At 38.3% G+C, this 23544-nt stretch overlaps 1 non-coding gene across 1 annotated transcript; it reads right to left on the reverse strand.

Moving 5' to 3' along the window:
• Nucleotides 1–14957: 14957 nt before the first annotated feature.
• On the reverse strand, nt 14958–15064 carry LOC128289808 (small nucleolar RNA R71). Its single transcript, XR_008279452.1, has one exon. It is a non-coding gene; the product is annotated as a small nucleolar RNA R71 (small nucleolar RNA).
• Between the last annotated feature and the right edge of the window lie 8480 nt (nt 15065–23544).

Below are 23544 nucleotides of genomic sequence, written 5' to 3' on the forward strand. Positions count from 1 at the left end.
CATCAGCTTGTGTAAGCAGCATCGTGTAGTTTACATTTCGACTGTCAGCTTGTGTGAGTAAACCCATTTTACGGCTCAAGTGAGCAGTGATGTAAAGGAAAAAGAAAGGAAAGATTATATGTTTAGCACACTTTGTGTGAGCTTTCTCGCGTATCCGATGTTATTCTAAATGGTTCAACAGGCATGAAAAGGAAAGGAATGGTAAGCATTCAAATGAATTATGTCATGAATCTATGAAAATGATTGAAATAGAAACGTTCAATGAAAGTATACCTATGTTTATGAAAATGATGATTTCAAGTGAATTATGTTTTAATGCACTAACATGTGTTGTTGGTGATGCTTAGACTTGTGCCAAGCTTATGGTTAGATTATATCATGCTTAATCTAAGTGATATACATTGAAATGGTAAGTGTCCAAATGGAAATATGCTTATGTTCATGAAAAGGTGGTATGAATCAAAAGATATATTTTCTTATAAAAGGGTTTATCATGTGGTTGATTCCAAAAGAGTTATGTATAAATGCACTAACTTGTGTATTGTTGATGATGTTTAGATTTGTGTCAAGCTAGTGGTTATGGTTGATGTTTATACTTATGCCTTGTATTATGTAAATGAAACAGGTAAGAAAAGGGAATAAAACTGTAAGTTTATAATTGAGATGTGAAAGGGTTGATGATTTAAATAACATATTCATGCGTGAGAAATCTACTTATGCCATGGATGAATGCACTAATTCATGAATTGATAATGTTATTTAAGCTTATGCTACATAAATGGAATGGTAAATAAGTAAATGGAATGGTTCATAGTCTCATGAAAAGGTTAATAATTGTGTAATATGTCTTATAAAATCCTATTATGATAGGAAAGAAAAATATATATGATGTTGATGGACTTGCTCATTTGTGAGTTGATGGTTACATAGTTTGATAAATCTTGTGGCATTATATCGATTTATAATTACCCTATAAAGTTTCAATGAGATATTATGTTTAAAGTTTATACGAGCTTACTAAACATTCATTGCTTACGTAATTACTTTCCTTTACTTTACATATTATCGGAAGCTTCATCGACTTGAAAGCTCGTCAGAGACCTATTGCACTATCTAGCGATTATATCGGTAGTTTTAATGTTTTGGCCAATGTTATAATGGCATGTATAGGTGGACTTGTGGTTTATGTTAGTTGATAAGTTGGCATGTATATGTGTCATTATGGTTGGTACACTTTTGATACTTATGGCATCTTGTTGATGTTTGATATTATGGTTAAGTTGATGCATGATTTCATTAGCCAATTTGGTATGTAATTATATGTTTACAATGTGGTCAAGTTAGGCTATGTTTGAGATAGATATGAGCTAGATGTGTTTGTATGAATGAGATATGGTCAATTATGCATAGGTTTAAATATGTTAGTTTGATTGTGATTGAGGTGTCTTATTGGCATATTGGTTGGATGGATTAATGATATAGTGAAATGGTCACTTTATGCATGTTTTGGGTATGTTTTGATGCCTTGGTCATATGTGCAAATTGTGTTTAGGTTCATGCTTGAAGTGGGTGAAAGAAATGGCTTGATTTTAGCCAATTTCTTGTCCACACGGCCTAAGATACGGGCGCGTGTCTCAGCCGTGTTGATAAACTATAATATATACATATTTTTACCCTATGCTTGACATATTTATGGATGATTTTTCCTTGGTTTTTGTGAATTTGATGTTCCTAATCCTTTAATTTCATGTTTTATACACAGGATAGTTTAGAATAGCAAAAAAGAGCAAGAAACTGGCCAAAAACGGACAAATTGGGCTTAAAACAGTGTTACACACGGCCTAGGCACTTCCACACGGGTGATCCACATGCTCGTGTGAGGTACACGGGCAGACCACACACCCGTGTGTCATAACCGTGTCGACTAGAAACCAACTCAGAATTACACGTGGCTTGAGCACTTGCACACGGGCGTGGTGTGACAGCCCAAAATTGACCCTAGTCGGAATGTGGTTTCGGTACCACAAAACCGAGACATAAAAATAATTTAAAATTTATTTTGATGCCTATAATATGTGTGTGCTCGTGTGTGAATTTTGAATTCTTTGATTTAGTTAATTTGATTGTGAATTGAAAGAAAAAGGACTCATGTGAAAGGATTTAAAAATATGTAGCTAATTTCAAGAGGTTAATAAAGGAATGAAGCAAAATAAATGGAGTTGCATGTCAAATACTCCATTTATTTTGAATGAGTGGCCGGCCATGTCTAGATTATGGGCAAGGGGACATGTTTCCAACATGTTTAGTTAGTGCATTATGTAGAAAGAATTAAGAAATGAAAAAAAAAATGAGCATGGATGCCCCCCCTTGGTGCCGTAGCTAGAGAGAAAGAAAGAAAAAAAAAAGTTGTCATTCATCCTTTCTTTGAGCAAAGACTAAGAAAGAAAAAAAAACAAAAAAATTGTTCATCTTTTCCCCTCCTTCCTTTGGCCGAAATTCCTAAGAGGAAGAAGAGATTTTTGCTTCATTTTCTTTGTTTAGAAGAGATCTAGAAGGAGATTTGGCTAAACTTGCATCAAGATTAAGGTATGTATGAGGTTGTGTCATGAGATTCATGCTTGTTTTGGTTGCTAACTTGATGTGCATGTTAGCCATGGTTCAAATCCTTGTTATGCCATGAAAAATGGTATTTGGCCAAGGTTGATATTGTGTTAAAGCCATTGCATGCTAAATGTGAAGCTTGCTAATGATGCATGCAATGATGGATTGACTACTCTTGAAATTTCTTTGTAGCAATCTTGAGTAAGACATTGAGTTCTTTGTTTAACCATGACCAAAGTTCAATGGGGTATGATTGTGATGTATTCGGCCATGATGCATTCATGAGCATGATTTATGCTTGTTACTTGATTGGTAAAATTTGTGTTTTAGAGGGTTATGAACACCTTGAGATTCGCCATGCACCTATATGTGTATATATGTTTGCACATGATATTTTGATTATGAAGAAAGTGATAAATATGTTTGTTTAAAGAAGAAATTTGTTGAAGAATGTTGTGAAATTTGTATGTACATTCGGCCTAGTACATGTATAGTGTGAAAACCTTGAAATTATTTTTGATTTTGTGTATTTATGACCATGTGTAATCGGCCACATGAGTAATTTGAGCACTTGATGTTATGTTAAAATTCTTGAGCTTAAATATGTGGATGTATGTATATAAGGGCCAAGTACTTTGAACTTCACGTTGATGTTTGAATGTATTGAATTGCTTGTTGTGATGTAAAATGTGCATGACCATTGTGTATTTGAGCTAAAGGATGGCCATATGACCATTTACACTCCTTGTCATATTCGCCATAAGCTATCATGATGAGATTTTAATAAGTTAAATTTGTGTGAATTAGCTCAAGAGCAAAGGGAGCTAAATCCGATAAAGGGAAGGAAAAAGTAGTTGAATAGCCGTCGAAATCGCTCGACAACATCCGAGGTAAGTCTTGAGTGATGACCCTACTTGAATTATATCAAAATTATGCTCCTTGTTTGTGTGGCCATTGAGCCGAAATAGTAAAGGTTGATAAATATTTTGTGTTAGAGCTTTAGTAACGAAAATGAACTATGGACGTGTCTTGAATATTGATATATGTGTAAGTGAACATTGGAAATATATCCGGCTAAGACCAAGGCATTCGTATGAGTTGATATATCCGGCTAAGACCAAGGCATTCGTATGCGAGTTGATATATCCGGGCTAAGACCAAGGCATTCGTATGAAGTTGATATATCCGGCTAAGACCAAGGCATTCGTATGCGAGTTGATATATCCGGCTAAGACCAAGGCCTTTGTGCAAGTCACCAAATCCGGGTTATGACCAAGGCAATCGTCTGAGTCGCTATATCCGGTTAAATCCGAAAGTATGTGATTCGAAGTGAGCAATCTTGCTGTGAAAATTTCAGCTTATACACTTGTGAAAATTCCAGCAATGAGGTATGTTTGTATGTGCTTGTACTAATTGAATTCTTACAAGTAAGTATGCGCTAGGTTGATAAACGAGCTACCGGCCTTGGGCTAAGTTGTTCTTTTGTGTATGAACCTAAGGGTCAGTGATGTGAAATAAGTATGAGTATGGGAATGTGAATTAGTAAAGTGGTTTAATTAGCCATGTGAATAAAATACCTTAGTCAAAGCTGATTTCATTGCTTGAGACTTACTAAGCATTAAAATGCTTACCCCGCTGCTTTGGCTCTCTGTTTTATAGGTTTCGCTCGTTAGCTATCGGATTCGGGATCAAAGCAATAAGTCATCCACACTATTGAAGCCCCATTTTGGTACAAATTTTGGTTGAACTTTGAAATGGCATGTATAGGACCATCCTTTGTTGAAGGTCATGTACCTTCCGGTTTGTGTAAACTTGGATAGCCATGCGAAAATGGCTTATATACGCTTTTAGCATAGAACTATAATCGTTTGTATGTTGACCCTTATGAGGTATGGAATTATTTTGAAACGATTAGCCATTGGAATGGTTAATCATGATCACACTTTGTGCTATGTATGTAAAAGGGCCAATTGAATCATGGAAAGTATGAAATAGGTAAAGCCTACTAAAGGCAGATGCTGACAGCAGCAGTGACGTGGATGTGAAAAATCACTAAAAATAGTAGGAATGGTATTAAATAGCAAATAAATTATGTAAATGTACCTTGATGAATCTACTTTCATATGGAAGAAACGAAATGGTCATATGAGTTATAAGTTAACAGATTTTAAAGTTCTTGTGGAATAGGGCCAGAACGGTTTCTGGATCCCCTGTTCCAACTTTGGAAAATCATTGTAAATTAACCAGAGATAATTAGGAGTCATTCCATATATGTGTAGATTCCTCTCTGAGTCTAGTTTCTACAGAAACAAACGGCATTAGTATTGAAGCCCTGTACAGGAGATATCCAATTCGTAACGCACAAAGGTCAGTGTAGTCGATCTCTACAACAGGCGAGACTTTAACTAATAAACTGTACTAATTGGCTCGACCAAAATTCTAGAAAAAATATGTAGATGGACATATGAGTCTAGTTTCGGGAAAAATTTACGGAACTGATTTTCGAGTTGTAAAACTCAAGTTATGAATTTTGGAGCGACTAGTACTCAGATTGGCAGCTTGTCTGAAAATTGTCAATAAGTGGGTTGAAGTTCATTAACACCTCGCGTTCGACTCCGGCGACGGTCTCGGGTTTGGGGTGTTACAATTTTATTGGTATCAGAGCTACGGTTTAGTCGATTCTAGGACTACCGTAATGCGCTTGGGTCTAGCTATACATGCCATTTTATGTGATTATATGATAGTGTGGTGATTTCGACGTTTGAACTTGTGTTTATTTATAGTAATGGATCCCGATCCCAACCGAGCGATAGCTGATGATGTGGAGAGTGTGGCGCTGCCCCAAGACAAGGGACAGCGCCATGGACTCTCAACCTGTTGCTAGTAATCCGAATGACGAGGCTAGACAAGCCTTTTATAGCGTGATGAATGATTGGTTCAACCAATACATTCGAACTAATACTACTGCTCCACAACCTCCATTCCCAACAAACACAAATTTCGCACCTACAATGCCCCAGTAATTGACCAAATAAGGTCGAATAAGCCCCAGTTGATAGAATCCGAAAACATGGGGCTACTGAATTTAAAGCTACGGATAGTGATGATGCCGAGCAAGTCAATTTTGGTTGGACAACACGATCCGGTACTCGATGAGCTATCTTGTACACCGATGAATGCCTAAAGTGTACCATCTCCTTGCTACGTGATTCGCCTACTATTGGTGGAGTACTCGACTTCTTTGTGCCCCGCTAACAAGTAACTTGGGAGTTCTTTCAAACCGAATTTCGGAAAAAGTATATCACGAGATTTATGGACCAAAAACGAAAGGAATTTCTCGAACTTAAACAAGGTTCCATGTCGGTTACCGACTATGAACGAAAATTCGTGAGGCTTAGCCAGACGCTGCGAGAATGCATTTCTTCGAAGTCGTGATGTGTAAACGCTCAAGATGGACCGAATGATGAGATAAAGTCAGTATGTTGGCATTTTGGAAATCAGAGTTTGTGACTCTCGTCGAGCGAGCGATGCAAAGCCGAGGAGCTTAGTATGGAGAAAAGGAAAGCGAAGCGGGAGCAAGGGAGTTTCAGAAGAGGTATTCGGGAAGCCCTTCCAACAATCATCAAAGAAACTTAGAGATGGCTTAGGCCGATCTAGAGACACTTCGGGCTTTTCTAGACGAGATCGCGATCGACCCCTGTGACCACACGAATCACTTCGATCGCCAGAGTGGGAATGATCGACGAGAGAGGACGGAGTGCCGATGTTGTGGCAAATGGCATTTTGAAGTCTGTAGATTCCGTGACCGCTCTGTTACAAGTGTGGATCAGTTGACCACTTCATTAAAGATTGCCCGAGGTTGTCTCGAACAGAATGTAGATCGGAGTGGGAAACCGGTACTACCACCGCCGAGGTAGACCATCCGGAAATACGGGCAAGGCTAGTGGTGGTCGAGAGGATCTAGAGATGTCATGACCAGATCCGAGGCTCGCGCTCCAGCTAGGACTTATGCTATACGCTGCGAGGATGCCTCCTCGCCAGATGTTATTACTGGTACTTTCACTCTCTTTGATACTAATGTGATTGCTTTGATTGACCCCGGTTCTACTCATTCTTATATATGCGAAACATTAGCATCCAAAGAAGACTTTATCTATTGAGTCTCGAGTTCGTAATTCGGTGTCAAATCCTTTGGGTCGTTATGTCTTTGGTCGACGAGTGTGTAAGAAATGCCCCTAGTAATTCGAGGTACTGTTTTCCCATGACTTGATGCTTTTGCCGTTCGATGAATTTGATGTTATTCTTGGGTTGGATTGGTTGACCGTGCATGATGCGGTTGTGAATTGCAAAAGCAAGACTATTGATTTGAGATGCGCAAACAACGAGATGATCCGAGTTGAGTCTACGAACTTGAAGGGGTTGCCACCGTAATATCATCAATGTTGGCCCGAAATATGTAAGAAAAGGGTGTGAAGCATACCTTGCGTATGTACTTGATGATAAGGAGTTAGAATAGAACCCAAATCTGCTTGGTGGTTTGTGAATACCGGACGTTTTCCCAAGAATTGCGGGTTTGCCACTGCTCGGGAGATAGAGTTTGGCATTGAGCTTGTACCGGACCACACCGATTTCGATAGCTCCATATCGTATGGCACCAACGAATTAAAGGAGTTGAAAGCTCGGTTGCAAGAGTTGATGGATAGAGGTTTTGCTCGCCGAGTTTTTCACCTTGGGGTGCACCAAAGTGTTGTTTGTGAAAAGAAGGACGGAACCATGAGGTTGTGCATCGACTATCGTCGACTTAATAAAGTGACAATAAAGAACAAGTATCCGTTACCACGATCGATGATTTGTTCGATCAACTGAAGGAGCCTCGGTGTTCTCAAAAATAGATTTGAGATCGGGCTATTATCGCCATAATCCGAGATTCGGACATACCCAAAACCGCCTTGAATCGAGATATGGTCACTACGAGTTCTTAGTGATGCCGCTTTGGGCTCACTAATGCCCTCGGTATTTATGGATTTGATGAATCGGATCTTCGATCATATTTGGATCGGTTCGTAGTTGTGTTCATCGACGACATCTTGGTCTATTCAAGAGATGAGACCGAACATGCGAGCACCCGAGATTAGTGTTGCAAATTTTACGGGATAAGCGCTTATATGCTAAGTTTAGCAAGTGTGAGTTCGTTAAGAGAGGTTAGCTTCTTGGGTCACGTGGTATCTCATCGGTATTCGAGTCGACCCAAGCAAAATTTCAGCCATACTTAATCGAAACCTCCAAGAAATATTACCGAGGTTCGGAGCTTTTGGGACTTGCTTACATACACCGACGGTTTGTAAAAGGATTCTCGATGATAGCCACACCCATGACGAAACCGCTTGTAAAGATGTCAAGTTTGAATGGACGGAAAAGTGTCGAAAAAGTTTTGACCAATTGAAAACTCATTTGACTAAGCTCCAAGATTAGTACTGACCCGAATCGGCAAAGAGTTTGTCATCTATAGTGACGCCTCCCTACTTGGGTTAGGTTGCGTATTGATGCAAGAAGGTCGAGTTGTGGCCTATGCGTCGAGACAATTAAAGCCACATGAGAAAAATTATCCGACCCATGATCTCGAATTGGTCGCCATCGATTCGCCTTAAAGATATGGCGACATTACTTATTTGGTGAGAAGTGCCATGTGTATTCGGATCACAAAAGTCTCAAATATTTGATGACTCAAAGAGACTTAAATCTGCGACAAAGACGTTGGCTCGAGTGTTAAAGGATTATGAGCTGGTCATTGACTATCACCCGGAAAGGCTAATGTGGTTGCGGATGCCTTAAGCCGAAATCACTGCTTGCTTTACGACGATGAATGTACACTTGTCTATCCTACCCGACAATGTGTTAGTAGCGAATTAAAGGCCAAACCATTGTTGACTCATCAAATTCGTGAAGCTCGTAAAGTTGATGAGGAGTTGCGTGCAAAACGGGTGAGTGTGTTCGAACAAGGAATCGGAGTTTCAAATTGATGATGACGATTGTTTGAGGTTCGAAGTCGTTTGTGTGTTCCAAAGAATTGAACTTATTTCGATAATTCGAACGAAGCTCATTGTAGCCGAATGGCAATCCACCCGGGAGTACGAAGATGTACAATGAGTTGAAACGTCGGTTTTGGTGGCATGGTATGAAACGAGACATCTCCGATTTTGTTGCAAGATGTTTAATATGTCAACAAGTGAAAGCGGAGCATCAAGTGCCTTCAGGTTACTTCACCGATCACAATACCCGAGTGGAAATGGGATCGAGTCACAATGGACTTTGTGTCCGGACCGCCGTTGTCGACAAGTAAGAAGGATGCAATTTGGGTTATTATTGATAGATCGACTAAGTCGGCTCACTTTATCCTCGTGCGTATGGATTTTTCATTGGATAAACTAGCTGAATTGTACGCTTCTCGATTGTGAGATTACACGGGTACCGATTTACATTGTGTCGGATAGAGATCCGAGGTTTACCTCGCGATTTTGGAAGAAATTACAAGAAGCATTGGGCACCAAGTTGCATTTCAGACCGCTTTTCACCCCAAACCGATGGTCAATCCGGCGATAATTCGAGATACTTGAGGATATGTTAAGATGTTGCATCCTCGAGTTCGATGGTTCATGGAACGGTACCTACCTTTGATTGAATTCGCCACAACAATAGTTTTCAATCAAGTATTAAGATGGCGCCTTACGAGGCTTTGTACGGGCGTAAATGCCGTACACCATTGTTTTGGACCGAGCTCGGTGAGAACAAAATTTTTGGAGTGGATTTGATTAAAGATGCTGAATGAAAGTAAAAGTAATCCGTGAAAATCAAGATAGCCTCCGATCGTCGTAAATCGTATGCGGATTTGAAACGAAAGGACATTGAGTATCGTGGGAGATAAAGTGTTTCTTAAAGTTTCGCCGTGGAAAAGATACTCGATTCTACCGTAAGGGCAAGTTGAGCCCGAGGTTCATCGGGCCATATGAGATATCCGAATGAGTCGGTCCAACAGATATCGTCGATTTTGCCCCGAACTCGAAAAGATTCACGATGTCTTTCATGTTTCGATGCTTGACGCTATAGATCTGATCCATCGCACGTGATTAGTCCATCGAGGTTGAAATTCAAGCCAATATGAGTTATGAGGAAGAACCGATTCGTATCCGCACGTGAAGTGAAAGAGTTATAAACAAGCGGGTTCCGCTAGTGAAAGTGTTATGGCTCAAACACGGGATAGAAGAAGCTACTTGGGAAACCGAGAACTCTATGAAAGAGCGATACCCAACCCTATTTACGGTAAGATTTTCGGGACGAAAATTTCTTAAGTAGGGAGAGTTGTGACACCAAAATTGACCCTAGTCGGAATGTGGTTTCGGTACCATTAAAACCGAGACATAAAAATAATTTAAAATTTATTTTGATGCCTATAATATGTGTGTGCTCGTGTGTGAATTTTGAATTCTTTGATTTAGTTAATTTGATTGTGAATTGAAAGAAAAGGACTCATGTGAAAGGATTTAAAATATGTAGCTAATTTCAAGAGGTTAATAAAGGAATGAAGCAAAATAAATGGAGTTGCATGTCAAATACTCCATTTATTTTGAATGAGTGGCCGGCCATGTCTAGATTATGGGCAAGGGGACATGTTTCCAACATGTTTAGTTAGTGCATTATGTAGAAAGAATTAAGAAATGAAAAAAAATGAGCATGGATGCCCCCCTTGGTGCCGTAGCTAGAGAGAAAGAAAGAAAAAAAAAAAGTTGTCATTCATCCTTTCTTTGAGCAAAGACTAAGAAAGAAAAAAAAAAAAAAAAAAATTGTTCATCTTTTCCCCTCCTTCCTTTGGCCGAAATTCCTAAGAGGAAGAAGAGATTTTTGCTTCATTTTCTTTGTTTAGAAGAGATCTAGAAGGAGATTTGGCTAGACTTGCATCAAGATTAAGGTATGTATGAGGTTGTGTCATGAGATTCATGCTTGTTTTGGTTGCTAACTTGATGTGCATGTTAGCCATGGTTCAAATCCTTGTTATGCCATGAAAAATGGTATTTGGCCAAGGTTGATATTGTGTTAAAGCCATTGCATGCTAAATGTGAAGCTTGCTAATGATGCATGCAATGATGGATTGACTACTCTTGAAATTTCTTTGTAGCAATCTTGAGTAAGACATTGAGTTCTTTGTTTAACCATGACCAAAGTTCAATGGGGTATGATTGTGATGTATTCGCCATGATGCATTCATGAGCATGATTTATGCTTGTTACTTGATTGGTAAAATTTGTGTTTTAGAGGGTTATGAACACCTTGAGATTCGCCATGCACCTATATGTGTATATATGTTTGCACATGATATTTTGATTATGAAGAAAGTGATAAATATGTTTGTTTAAAGAAGAAATTTGTTGAAGAATGTTGTGAAATTTGTATGTACATTCGCCTAGTACATGTATAGTGTGAAAACCTTGAAATTATTTTTGATTTTGTGTATTTATGACCATGTGTAATCGGCCACATGAGTAATTTGAGCACTTGATGTTATGTTAAAATTCTTGAGCTTAAATATGTGGATGTATGTATATAAGGGCCAAGTACTTTGAACTTCACGTTGATGTTTGAATGTATTGAATTGCTTGTTGTGATGTAAAAATGTGCATGACCATTGTGTATTTGAGCTAAAGGATGGCCATATGACCATTTACACTCCTTGTCATATTCGGCCATAAGCTATCATGATGAGATTTTAATAAGTTAAATTTGTGTGAATTAGCTCAAGAGCAAAGGGGAGCTAAATCCGATAAAGGGAAGGAAAAAGTAGTTGAATAGCCGTCGAAATCGCCGACAACATCCGAGGTAAGTCTTCGAGTGATGACCCTACTTGAATTATATCAAAATTATGCTCCTTGTTTGTGTGGCCATTGAGCCGAAATAGTAAAGGTTGATAAATATTTTGTGTTAGAGCTTTAGTAACGAAAATGAACTATGGACGTGTCTTGAATATTGATATATGTGTAAGTGAACATTGGAAATATATCCGGGCTAAGACCAAGGCATTCGTGCGAGTTGATATATCCGGGCTAAGACCAAGGCATTCGTGCGAGTTGATATATCCGGCTAAGACCAAGGCATTCGTGCGAGTTGATATATCCGGCTAAGACCAAGGCATTCGTGCGAGTTGATATATCCGGCTAAGACCAAGGCCTTTGTGCAAGTCACCAACCGGTTATGACCAAGGCAATCGTCTGAGTCGCTATATCCGTTAAATCCGAAAGTATGTGATTCGAAGTGAGCAATCTTGCTGTGAAAATTTCAGCTTATACACTTGTGAAAATTCCAGCAATGAGGTATGTTTGTATGTGCTTGTACTAATTGAATTCTTACAAGTAAGTATGCGCTAGGTTGATAAACGAGCTACCGCCTTGGGCTAAGTTGTTCTTTTGTGTATGAACCTAAGGGTCGATGATGTGAAATAAGTATGAGTATGGGAATGTGAATTAGTAAAGTGGTTTAATTAGCCATGTGAATAAAATACCTTAGTCAAAGCTGATTTCATTGCTTGAGACTTACTAAGCATTAAAATGCTTACCCCGCTGCTTTGGCTCTCTGTTTTATAGGTTTCGCTCGTTAGCTATCGGATTCGGGATCAAAGCAATGAAGTCATCCACACTATTGAAGCCCCATTTTGGTACAAATTTTGGTTGAACTTTGAAATGGCATGTATAGGACCATCCTTTGTTGAAGGTCATGTACCTTCCGGTTTGTGTAAACTTGGATAGCCATGCGAAAATGGCTTATATAATGCTTTTAGCATAGAACTATAATCGTTTGTATGTTGACCCTTATGAGGTATGGAATTATTTTGAAACGATTAGCCATTGGAATGGTTAATCATGATCACACTTTGTGCTATGTATGTAAAAAGGGCCAATTGAATCATGGAAAGTATGAAATAGGTAAAGCCTACTAAAGGCAGATGCTGACAGCAGCAGTGACGTGGATGTGAAAAATCACTAAAAATAGTAGGAATGGTATTAAATAGCAAATAAATTATGTAAATGTACCTTGATGAATCTACTTTCATATGGAAGAAACGAAATGGTCATATGAGTTATAAGTTAACAGATTTTAAAGTTCTTGTGGAATAGGGCCAGAACGGTTTCTGGATCCCCTGTTCCAACTTTGGAAAATCATTGTAAATTAACCAGAGATAATTAGGAGTCATTCCATATATGTGTAGATTCCTCTCTGAGTCTAGTTTCTACAGAAACAAACGGCATTAGTATTGAAGCCCTGTACAGGGAGATATCCAATTCGTAACGCACAAAGGTCAGTGTAGTCGATCTCTACAACAGGCGAGACTTTAACTAATAAACTGTACTAATTGGCTCGACCAAAAATTCTAGAAAAAAATATGTAGATGGACATATGAGTCTAGTTTCGGGAAAAATTTACGGAACTGATTTTCGAGTTGTAAAACTCAAGTTATGAATTTTGGAGCGACTAGTACTCAGATTGGCAGCTTGTCTGAAAATTGTCAATAAGTGGGTTGAAGTCTGTTAACACCTCGCGTTCGACTCCGGCGACGGTCTCGGGTTCGGGGTGTTACACGTGGCACACGGCCGTGTCCTTGTCGAGCCCACGTTTAGTTCTACTCAGAAAAGGGCACTTTTGAGGGTTTTGAAGCATTCTAAAGCCTATATAAACACCCTAAAAGAGGATTAAGGGGGAACACACAGAGTAGGAGGTAGAAAGCACTCAAGAACAGCCATCGGAATCACCTCGGAGCCAGGATCTACATCAAGACTGAAGATTTCCATCCAATTTCCTAGAAGTTCTTTGGGTTTCTTTATGTTTTGTTGTTTTCCCAAACTTTGAGATGTTTTCCATTATTATTATGAACTAAAATCCTTAAATACTTAAGGGAGATAAAACCTAAGACGAATCTTATTGCTCTTTGATTTATATGATAAATATTTGTTCTTATTCTTAATTGTGAATTTTAATCATTGCTTTAATATTCTAGGATATTAATTCAGGTTTTTGATGTGCTTATTCAGTGGAGCAAAAGTCCATGTTTAAGAGTAGATCATTCATAATTAAGTGAAGTTGAATGAAATCCTAGAGATAGGATGACATAAATCTACCGGATTAGAGTCAAATTTAATAAGGGACTCCATAGATCGAGTTAATATGACAATAGAGGTTTTAACTAGAAAGAGATTTCGATTAATCAACCTAGAGTCAGTTGTTTTTAGTCTCGAAAGGGATATTAACATAAATCATGGATTTCTAAGGAATAAGTCAAGTGAATAAATTGTCTAAGTCAAAGGTAATAAGTGAAGTCTAGGTGGATTCTTTCTTGGGTATTGTCTTCACAATCGGTTTTTCAAAAGTATTTTCCAACTTTAATCTCTGTCTTTACTTTAGTTAATTAGATAATTAGTCTTAAATAAAACATCCCCTAAATTTTTAGGCTAGATAATAAAAAGATAGTAATTACTAGTACTTTTAGTCCTCGTGAATACGATATTTCTGGTCTTACCATAACTATACTACTGTTCAATAGGTGCGCTTGCCTTAAGTTGAATTTTTTAGTTAGTTTAGTGACCATCAAGTCTTTTGACGCTGTTGTCGGGGACTAAGATTTTAGGAACACATAATTTTTATTACTTTAGCCATTTTTATTTTTTATTGCAATTTAATTTTGTTTTTATTCACTAAATTTTCTTTTCTTTACTTCTCACAGGTTTTTATAGTTTATGACTAGAAGAAACCGGTCAGGACCTCTACTTTTTGATAGTGAGATCGAGAGCATAGCTCGCAGAAATCAAAGAGAAATAAGGCGTAGCTTACAATATATAGAGGAAGAGCGAGAGGATGATATCCATACTACAACCGAGGAGATGGTTGATGATCAGAATAATTCGCTACCTCATGTGGTTGCTACAAATCCAGTAGATCAGAATCCTGTTCCTCGTACTATGTATGATTATGCTAAACCTACTTTAACAAGAATTGAATCGAGTATAGTTAGACCTGCTGTTGCTGCAAATAATTTTGAACTGAAACCTAACACGATTCAAATGATACAACAGTTTGTTTAGTTTGATGGTTTGCAGGACGAAGATCCAAACACTCATTTAGTAAATTTTCTAGAATTCTGTGGCACCTTTAAGATCAATGACATTTTTGACGATGCCATTCACCTTCGGTTGTTTCCATTTTCATTAAGGAATAAGGCTAAATAGTGGTTGAACTCGTTACCACGAGGGTTAATCACCACTTGGAAACAAATGACTGAAAAATTTTTACTTAAATATTTTTTGCCAGCTAAAACAGCTAAATTGAAGAATGATATCTCTTCTTTTGTGCAGATGGATCTAAAAACTCTTTATGATTTATGAGAGAGATACAAGGACTTATTAAGAAGGTGCCCTCACCATGGATTACCCCTTTGGCTACAAGTTCAAACCTTTTAAAACGGTGTGAACCCTTCAACAAGGCAACTTATCGATGCAGCCACCGGTGGAACTTTAAACAACAAAACACCTGAAGAAGCCTACGAATTTATTGAAGAGATGTCATTGAATAACTATTAGTGGCAAGTCATGCAAACGAAGCTAACAAAAGCAGTTGGTGTTTTCAACCTTGACGTGGTCACTATGCTATCCAACCAGGTAGAACTTTTAAATAAAAATATTGATGGTTTGTATGGTTCTACTCAGGTACATCCAGTGATGAGGTGTGATTCAAATGGAGGAGGAGTGCACAATACAGATTATCTATCATTCAACCCTAGCACCGAGGAAGAACAAGTCCACTATATGGGTAATAATTCTAGATCTAAAAATAACCTGTATAGTAACACTTATAATTCAGGTTGGAGGAACCAACCCAATTTCTCGTGGGGTGGTCAGGGAAATCAAAGACCACAAGATCCTCTTGGTTTTCAGCAACCACCTTCCCAACAAGAGAAGAAACTGAACCTTGAAGAGATGCTCACAAAATCCATCTCGGTGTCAGAAACTCGTTTCTAGAATACCAAAACAACGCTTAAGAATCAACAAGCATCGATTCAAGGACTCGAAACTCAAATAGAACAGCTTGCCAAGTTACTTTCTGAACGACCACAAGGTAGCATGCCCAGTAACATAGAAACTAACCTAAGAGAGCAACTCCATGCCATCACTGTGCGCAACGAAGAAGGGTTAGTTGAATCTAGATTTGAAACGAGGCTCGAGGCTATGGTAAGTAATGGTAAGGATGAGATGAATCATGGTACACAGGAGCCAGTAAGTAAAGAGTATAAACCTCGTGTGCCATACCCCAAAGCAACAAGGAAAGACCACATGGACGAACAATTTGGTAAATTCCTTAAATTACTAAAAAAGTTGCATATTAACTTACTGTTTATTGAAGCTCTTTCATAGATGCCAAAGGCAGTGAAATTTTTAAAGGAGTTCTTAGCTAATAAATGAAAGTTAGAGGATGCATCACATGTGAAATTAAACGCAGTTTGCTCAGCCATTCTATAAAATAAGCTACCTAATAAGTTGAAAGATCCAGGGAGTTTTACAATTCCTTGCTTAATTGGTAGTTTGAACGTTAATAATGCGTTAGCTAATTTAGGGGCAAGTATTAATGTCATGTCCTATAAAATGTTTAAGCAACTCAATCTTGGGAAACCCAAACAAACTAGGATGAGCATTCAATTAGCAGATAAAACAATTAGAATTCCTAGGGGTATTATTTAAACGCGCTTGTCAAAATTGATAAATTTATATTCCCAGTTGACTTTGTTGTTCTAGACATGGATGAGGATAGTGACGTACCCCTAATTTTACAAAGGCCCTTTTTAGCAATCACTAGAGCTATCATAGATGTTGGTACAGGTGAATTGATACTTCGTGTAGGAGATGACATGATTACACTTCAAGCTCGTGATTCTGTTAATATATCTCGTAATCGAGACGATTGTTTAAATTCTGTTAACTCGAGAAATATTATGGCTCAAACTTCTTTTCAGGAAACCTCAAGGAAGAACATGATGGAGCTTTATTATAATCCATACCACAAAAACAGAGCTACTTACGAGGAACGAAGATTACAAATCGATGAGCTAGATGAATGGCGAACACATGTCAAGGAGAAACCAAAAGTACACGATGAATCTAACAACACCATGATGAGCGTAAGAATAAAACAAAGCAATTTAAGATTGGGGATAAAGTATTGTTAGATGAAAAGGACCCCTGAATTTCTACTCCAAAGCTTAATGCAAACGGAGCGACTCCTTTCACATACTGAATGTTTTTCCATACGGTACAGTCGAGGTAAATCATTCTCAATTCGAAACTTTTAAGGTAAATATTACTCGACTTAGACTTTATGTGGATAATAGAATTGATAGTAAGAAGGAGGAGTCTCGACTCCATGATCCGCCGCGACCATGCGAATGAGAGGTAAGTCGAGCTTAAACTCTAAATAAGCGCTTCTCGGGAGGCAATCCAAGCACTAACACCACTAATTAGTTTATTTTAGCTATTTTTCGTATTTTTCATGCACAGTGATCCACACGGCCTAAACACATGGGCGTGTCCTTGGCAGTGTGGAAACAGGGTTACAAAATCCCTAAATATCGAGCCATACGGCTTGCGATAAATCTAGACAGGCGTGTGACACGGCCATGTGAAGCACACGGCTTGGACACAAGGGCGTGTCCTAGGTCGTGTGAAAACTAGAGCAAAAAATTTTCAATTTTCAAACAAGTCAAAGAGTTACACGGGCAAGACACACGGGCGTGGGAGAAGTGAACAACAAAGAACACAGCCGTGCGACATGACCGTGAGAACCACACAGCCTAGACACATGGGCGTGTCCCCAGGCCGTGTGACATATAGTCATAAAAATTTCGCGACCAACACGGGCAGTAAGTCGAACCACAGGGGCGTGTGACACGATTGTGTGGCCCAACATGGGCCTCACACAACCGTGTCCCCTTTAAAACCCCCAAACCTAATTTCTATTGTGTCTTCTTCCTCTCAAATTTCCCCCCAAACCCTAACTGCCGCAGCCCCCTCCCCCACCGTTCGGCCACCCCGAGCTCTCCCTTCTTCTTTTCTTTTCTTTTCTTTTCTCCCTTCCCTCCTCTCTTCCCTCTATTTTCCTTTCCTCTTTAACTCCTCACTACAAAACTCATGCCTCCACAGCGCGTCGCACGGCCTAACTCCCCATGCCCGTATCTCCTTCGCTCACCACCACTTGCCCGCACTCCTCCAATGACCGGCCACCACCACCATCGGTCATACTTTATTTACCCATTCTTCGATCATCTTTATTATTTATTTTTACTTTTATCATCATTGTTATCATTAATATTATTTCTTTCTCTATTATTTCCTATTCTGTTATGATTTTTATTTGATTTTGTTGCTTTACTTGCTCCTAATCTGATGGTTTAGTGAATCTGGACATGTTGCTTATTGTTTTGGGTTGAGTCTTGCTACTATTTTTATGTCGTTATCTTGCCAATTTTTTTCTTCAAGTTTATTTATTCATTTATTATTAGTTTTAATTCAGCTTATTAGGTTTCTACTTGGTCATTGGCATATTGATTATTATCTTTAATTCGTCCAAGTTGTTGAGTTGAATTGAGTGAATTATTACAAACTTACCTATTGTGTTGATTCAAAAATTTGATTTCTTTACTCCCTTTCTTTCAGGTACATCATGACAAACACACGAGGCAAGAAAACTGCCGTCCCCGCTTCAAAAAAGAGGAAGGGCCCAGTACAACCTCCTCGAACTTCTCGACTGAAGCTCGACACCCTCTATTTTGATTCTCGTCAGGCCCACAGAATAACCTATTTTAGCTGCTTCAGGTACGACCATTGGGAGTGGGGTGCTGTATTGATTGGGCCGCTTTGAAACAGGTCCACCTTGCTCACCTTGTTCGATTCCATCTCGATACTGCCCTGGGGAATCGGTTCTTTGCAATCATCGAGCCCACCTATTCAGAGCTAACCTTGGAGTTTTGCACTACGTTCCATCTATAGCATGTGATGAATACACATGACGAGGCTGGTACTATCATTTTTAAACTCAATGGACTCATAAGGCACATGAGTGTACCAGAGTTTGGAGTTGCTTTGGGCCTTTACACGGAGGAGTTCATGGCTTCCGAGAATTTTTTACAACTTCACTGGCACATACACTACTCGCCCTCTTACTGTTGGACCGACCTTACGGCGAGTACTGTTCCTTATGACACAAGTCGCTCAAAGGCTACTTCTCTTCCACCAGCACTACGTTATATCCATGCTATCTTGGCTCATACCTTGACTGGGAGGAGAGAGAGCACCGGCGTCATTAGCTCCACCGATGCTTACTTCTTGTGGAGCAAGGCGACTGATCATGTATTTGACTTGGCATATTTTATCGCCCTCTCTTTTCGCCACCAGATGGATCACCATAGGAGGGGTACCATTTGCCTTGGACCCTACATGACTCACCTCGCTCGACACTTCGGCCTTTTCGACACTTTAGAGATATCATCGACACTTACACTAGTAGGCCAGATGTCTCCTTAAAGAATATCTAGCATGATCCACATGAGGATGATAAAGCGACGCCGTGGAGTCGACCCTTCTCAGTACAGACTTGTCCACTCTACTGACCAGGATGAGCCAGAGGACATTACTGATGATGTCCCTCCCCCTCATGAGGACCCACCCCCACCACCACCACCGAGTCACCGAGCTGCTGCTGCCACTTTGACAGATTTATCCGAGCGATTCACTCGCTTTGACCAGCAGTGTTTCGAGCTATTCGACAGCATCGATGCCACTCTCCGGCAGATTTGCCACCACCTCCATATCTCTTCTTCAGCGCCACCGGATCACGACTCTGATGATGAGGACCTTTGAGTCCCTTTTATTATTTTTATTTTTATTTTGAATTTTATTTTCCTTTATTTACTTTTGAAGACTTATGTTTTATGTTTTAAAATCTGATTATCTTTATGATCATTATCAAATTATCCCTTAATTCTCTTCCACAGCGTATTTATTTTCTTATTAGTACCTCAAAGTCATGCCTTTTATTCGACTTTATCTACAACTCTCTCTCTCGCTACTCTAAGGATCTCATCCAAATATTCAGGGCAGTTTCACTTCTCTCCCTCTCTTATGATATTATACTCCTATTCTTATTATTTATCTTTGTACATTAAGGACAATGTACATCTTAAGTGTGGGGAGGTTATTTATGTGATTATCAGAAATCCCTGAATTTTTATCTTATTCTCAAATAAATTTCTCATATCATTATTAGAGTAATTTTTGATTGATTTATGATTTTTAGTGATATATTTTTAAATTAAATCATAGGTAACTGTGCATTGATTATTTAAACTTTAAGACATTAGAGAATCGAGTATGATAAGTTGAAACTTTTGAAAATTAAAATTGCTAGGTTGTTTCCCTGAATTGAGGTATTATCTTGAAGTTTTGAATTTACAGGATTGACATCAAATACCCATAATTTTTGTGAGATTTTGAGCCTTTTAGAGCATTTATTTTTCTTGCTCACTGATTTTATTGGTTATGTGTGTGTCAATATTGATTTGTTATTCTAGAACTTACATCGATTATACATGTCGAGGCCACACCTTTGATTTGATATACTAAAATGATAAAGGCACTTAGGTTTTAACCCATTTACCCCATAAAAAGCCTACCATCATAATTAACCCTTAAAAAACCCCTTTGAGCTTAACAAACTATTTTTTTTTAAATTTACCTTAAATTTTAACCTCTATATCATACTTTTTGATTCGTTGAGAATTTTTCCTAATTTATTGAGTCCCTTTTTGTCGAGATCTGTTTTGGTTAATTGCCTAACTATTTTCTTTCATTCGGATCTTATAATTCTCTTTTATACTTGTATTTGTTCTTATTCTTAAAAAAAAGAAAACATACATACATACATATTGGTAGTAATTCTTTGTTTTTGAGCTTAAGTATTTAATTCCATACTCTAAGAAAAAACTCATGTTTATTCAATTGATGTTATTTATTTTTCCAGTTAGGTAATTTATCAATTTAATATTGATTTTAACTTCTTTTTCAGCTTGTATCCACACCTTTAACCCAAAGCCCCGTTACAACCCTTCAAAGATCTTTTGATTTGTGTATCATCTTATTTATAGTGGTGGAGAATTGATTTTCATGCAAGCCTATGATAATAATTTTTCATGTTTGACTAATGAGTGCTTAATCATTGAACCTTAAACACATTGAGTGATTTGAGTGAACCTGTAGTGAGGATGTCACCCATTGTCAATTTGAAATTAAAGATAATTGCTTAGATAAAGGGAGTGCCTATAATTTTATGATTAAAATGCTCAACTTTGACTATTTAAAACTTTAATGTTCTTTTAGTTAAATTTTCAATGTATGACTGCTTGTGGATTATTTTGAAACATTATAAATGAGAATTATAAGTTAAGAAGAATTTATTTTAATTGTGAGTTAAGGATTTTGCTTGAGGACAAGCAAATGCTTAAGTGTGGGGATATTTGATAAACCGTAATATATACATATTTTTACCCCATGCTTGACATATTTATGAATCATTTTTCCTTGGTTTTTGTGAATTTGATGCTCCTAATCCTTTAATTTCATATTTTATACTCAGGGTAGCTTAGAATAGCAAAAAGAGTAAGAAACGGGCCAAAAACGGACAAATTGGGCTTAAAACAGTGTTACACACAGCCTAGGCACTTCCACACGGGTGATCCACATGCCTGTGTGAGGCACACGGGCAGACCACATGCCCGTGTGTCATGGCCGTGTCGACTAGAAACCAACTCAGAATTACACACTTGCATACGGGCGTGGCACACGGCCTTGTCCCTATTGAGCCCAAGTCTAGTTCTACTCGAAAAAGGGCACTTTTGAGGGTTTTGAAGCATTCTAAAGCCTATATAAACACCCTAGAAGAGGATTAAGGGGGAACATGCAGAGTAGGAGGTAGAAAGTACTCAAGAACAGCCATCGAAATCACCTCAGAGCCAGGATCTACATCAAGATTGAATATTTCCATCCAATTTCCTAGAAGTTCTTTGGGTTTCTTTATGTTTTGTTGTTTTCCCAAACTTTGAGATGTTTTCCATTATTATTACGAACTAAACTCCCTAAATACTTAAGGGAGATGAAACCTAAGACGAATCTTATTACTCTTTGATTTATATGATAAATATTTGTTCTTATTCTTAATTGTGAATTTTAATCCTTGCTTTAATATTCCAGGGTATTAATTTAGGTTTTTGATGTGCTTATTCAGTGGAGCAAAAGTCCCTGTTTAAGAGTAGATCATTCATAATTAAGCAGAGTTGCATGCAATCCTGGAGATAGGACGACATAAATCTACCGGATTAGAGTCAAATCTAATAAGGGACTCCATAGATTGAGTTAATGCGACAATAGGGGTTTTAATTAGAAAGAGATTTCGATTAATCAACCTATAGTTAGTTGTTTTTAGTCTCGAAAGGGATATTAACATAAATCAGGGATTTTTTAAGGAATAAGTCAAGTGAATAAATCGTCTAAGTCAAAGGTAATAAGTGAAGTCTAGGTGGATTCTTTCTTGGGTATTGTTTTCTCAATCGGTTTTTCAAAAGTACTTTCCAACTTTAATCTCTATCGTTACTTTAGTTAATTAGATAATTAGTCTTAGATAAAACATCCCTTAAATTTTTAGGCTAGATAATAAAAAGATAGTAATTACTAGTACTTTTAGTCCTCGTGGATACGATATTTCCGGTCTCACCATAACTATACTACTGTTCTATAGGTGTGCTTGTCTTAAGTTGAATTTTTTAGTTAGTTTAGTGACCATCACATGTGTGGCACAAAACCATGCGAAACTGCCATTTGTCCCCTGTAGGTTGTAAAGGTTCCAAGTCAGGCAGTTACATGGCCTGACACACGGACGTGTGAGGCCATTCTGAGGGTTACACGACTTGGTACACGGGCATGTGGCTTGGCCATGTGACCCAACTCAGAGAGTTACATGGGGATAGACACAAGTTGGGACATGAACGTGTGTCCCTATTTCGATTGTTACACGGGCTGGCCACACGGCTGTGTGACCCCTACAGTTTAAAGTTTCTAACTTTTTCCTCAATGTTCTAAATGTTTCTGATTTAGTCCCAAATCATTTCTAAAAGTGTTTCTAAGGCCTCAAGGGCTCGATTTGTAACACCCTTTACCTATGTCCTACGCCGGAACAGCGTACGAGGCATTACTGGACTTAATAGTTCACAACATGCAAAAACTGGGCTACAAAATTTCTTTTAATTCAAAACTTTTCATACACATGCTTAATGTCCCATACACGTGCCTACGAAGCCCTAAACATGCATTGAAGGTAGTTAGGGACTAAATCGAGAACCTTAAAAAGTTTTGGGAAAATATGGAAAATTTCTTTCCATGAAATAGGATCGCACGCCCGTGTGCCTCTGGCACGCCTGTGTCCTCAGGCCGTGTAACTCTCTGTTTATAATGTCAGCATGCAAATTGTACCACATGGTCGGGCCATACGCCCGTGTCTCCAGGCCGTGTCCCTCACACGGTTGAGACACAAGACCGTGTCTCAGCTCGTGTAGTCAACACTTAGGCTATTTTCCAAGCCTTCATGTTACCCATAGACCCTTACAACCTTATACATATTAAAACCACAATTCATGACATCATTTTACTGATTAAACACTCTTTATTAAGACATATTCATAACATTAACATGTCCTCTTACAAGCAATACATCTACTCATGCAATACCAAGTCTAGATTCCTTAATTCACATTTATAAGACTTGTCATTTTGATAATCACTTTTACCATTATACTATTGTTACCAACTTATCCGT

Source organism: Gossypium arboreum, chromosome 2 (assembly GCF_025698485.1).
Source record: "Gossypium arboreum isolate Shixiya-1 chromosome 2, ASM2569848v2, whole genome shotgun sequence".
Taxonomy (NCBI): Eukaryota; Viridiplantae; Streptophyta; class Magnoliopsida; order Malvales; family Malvaceae; genus Gossypium; species Gossypium arboreum.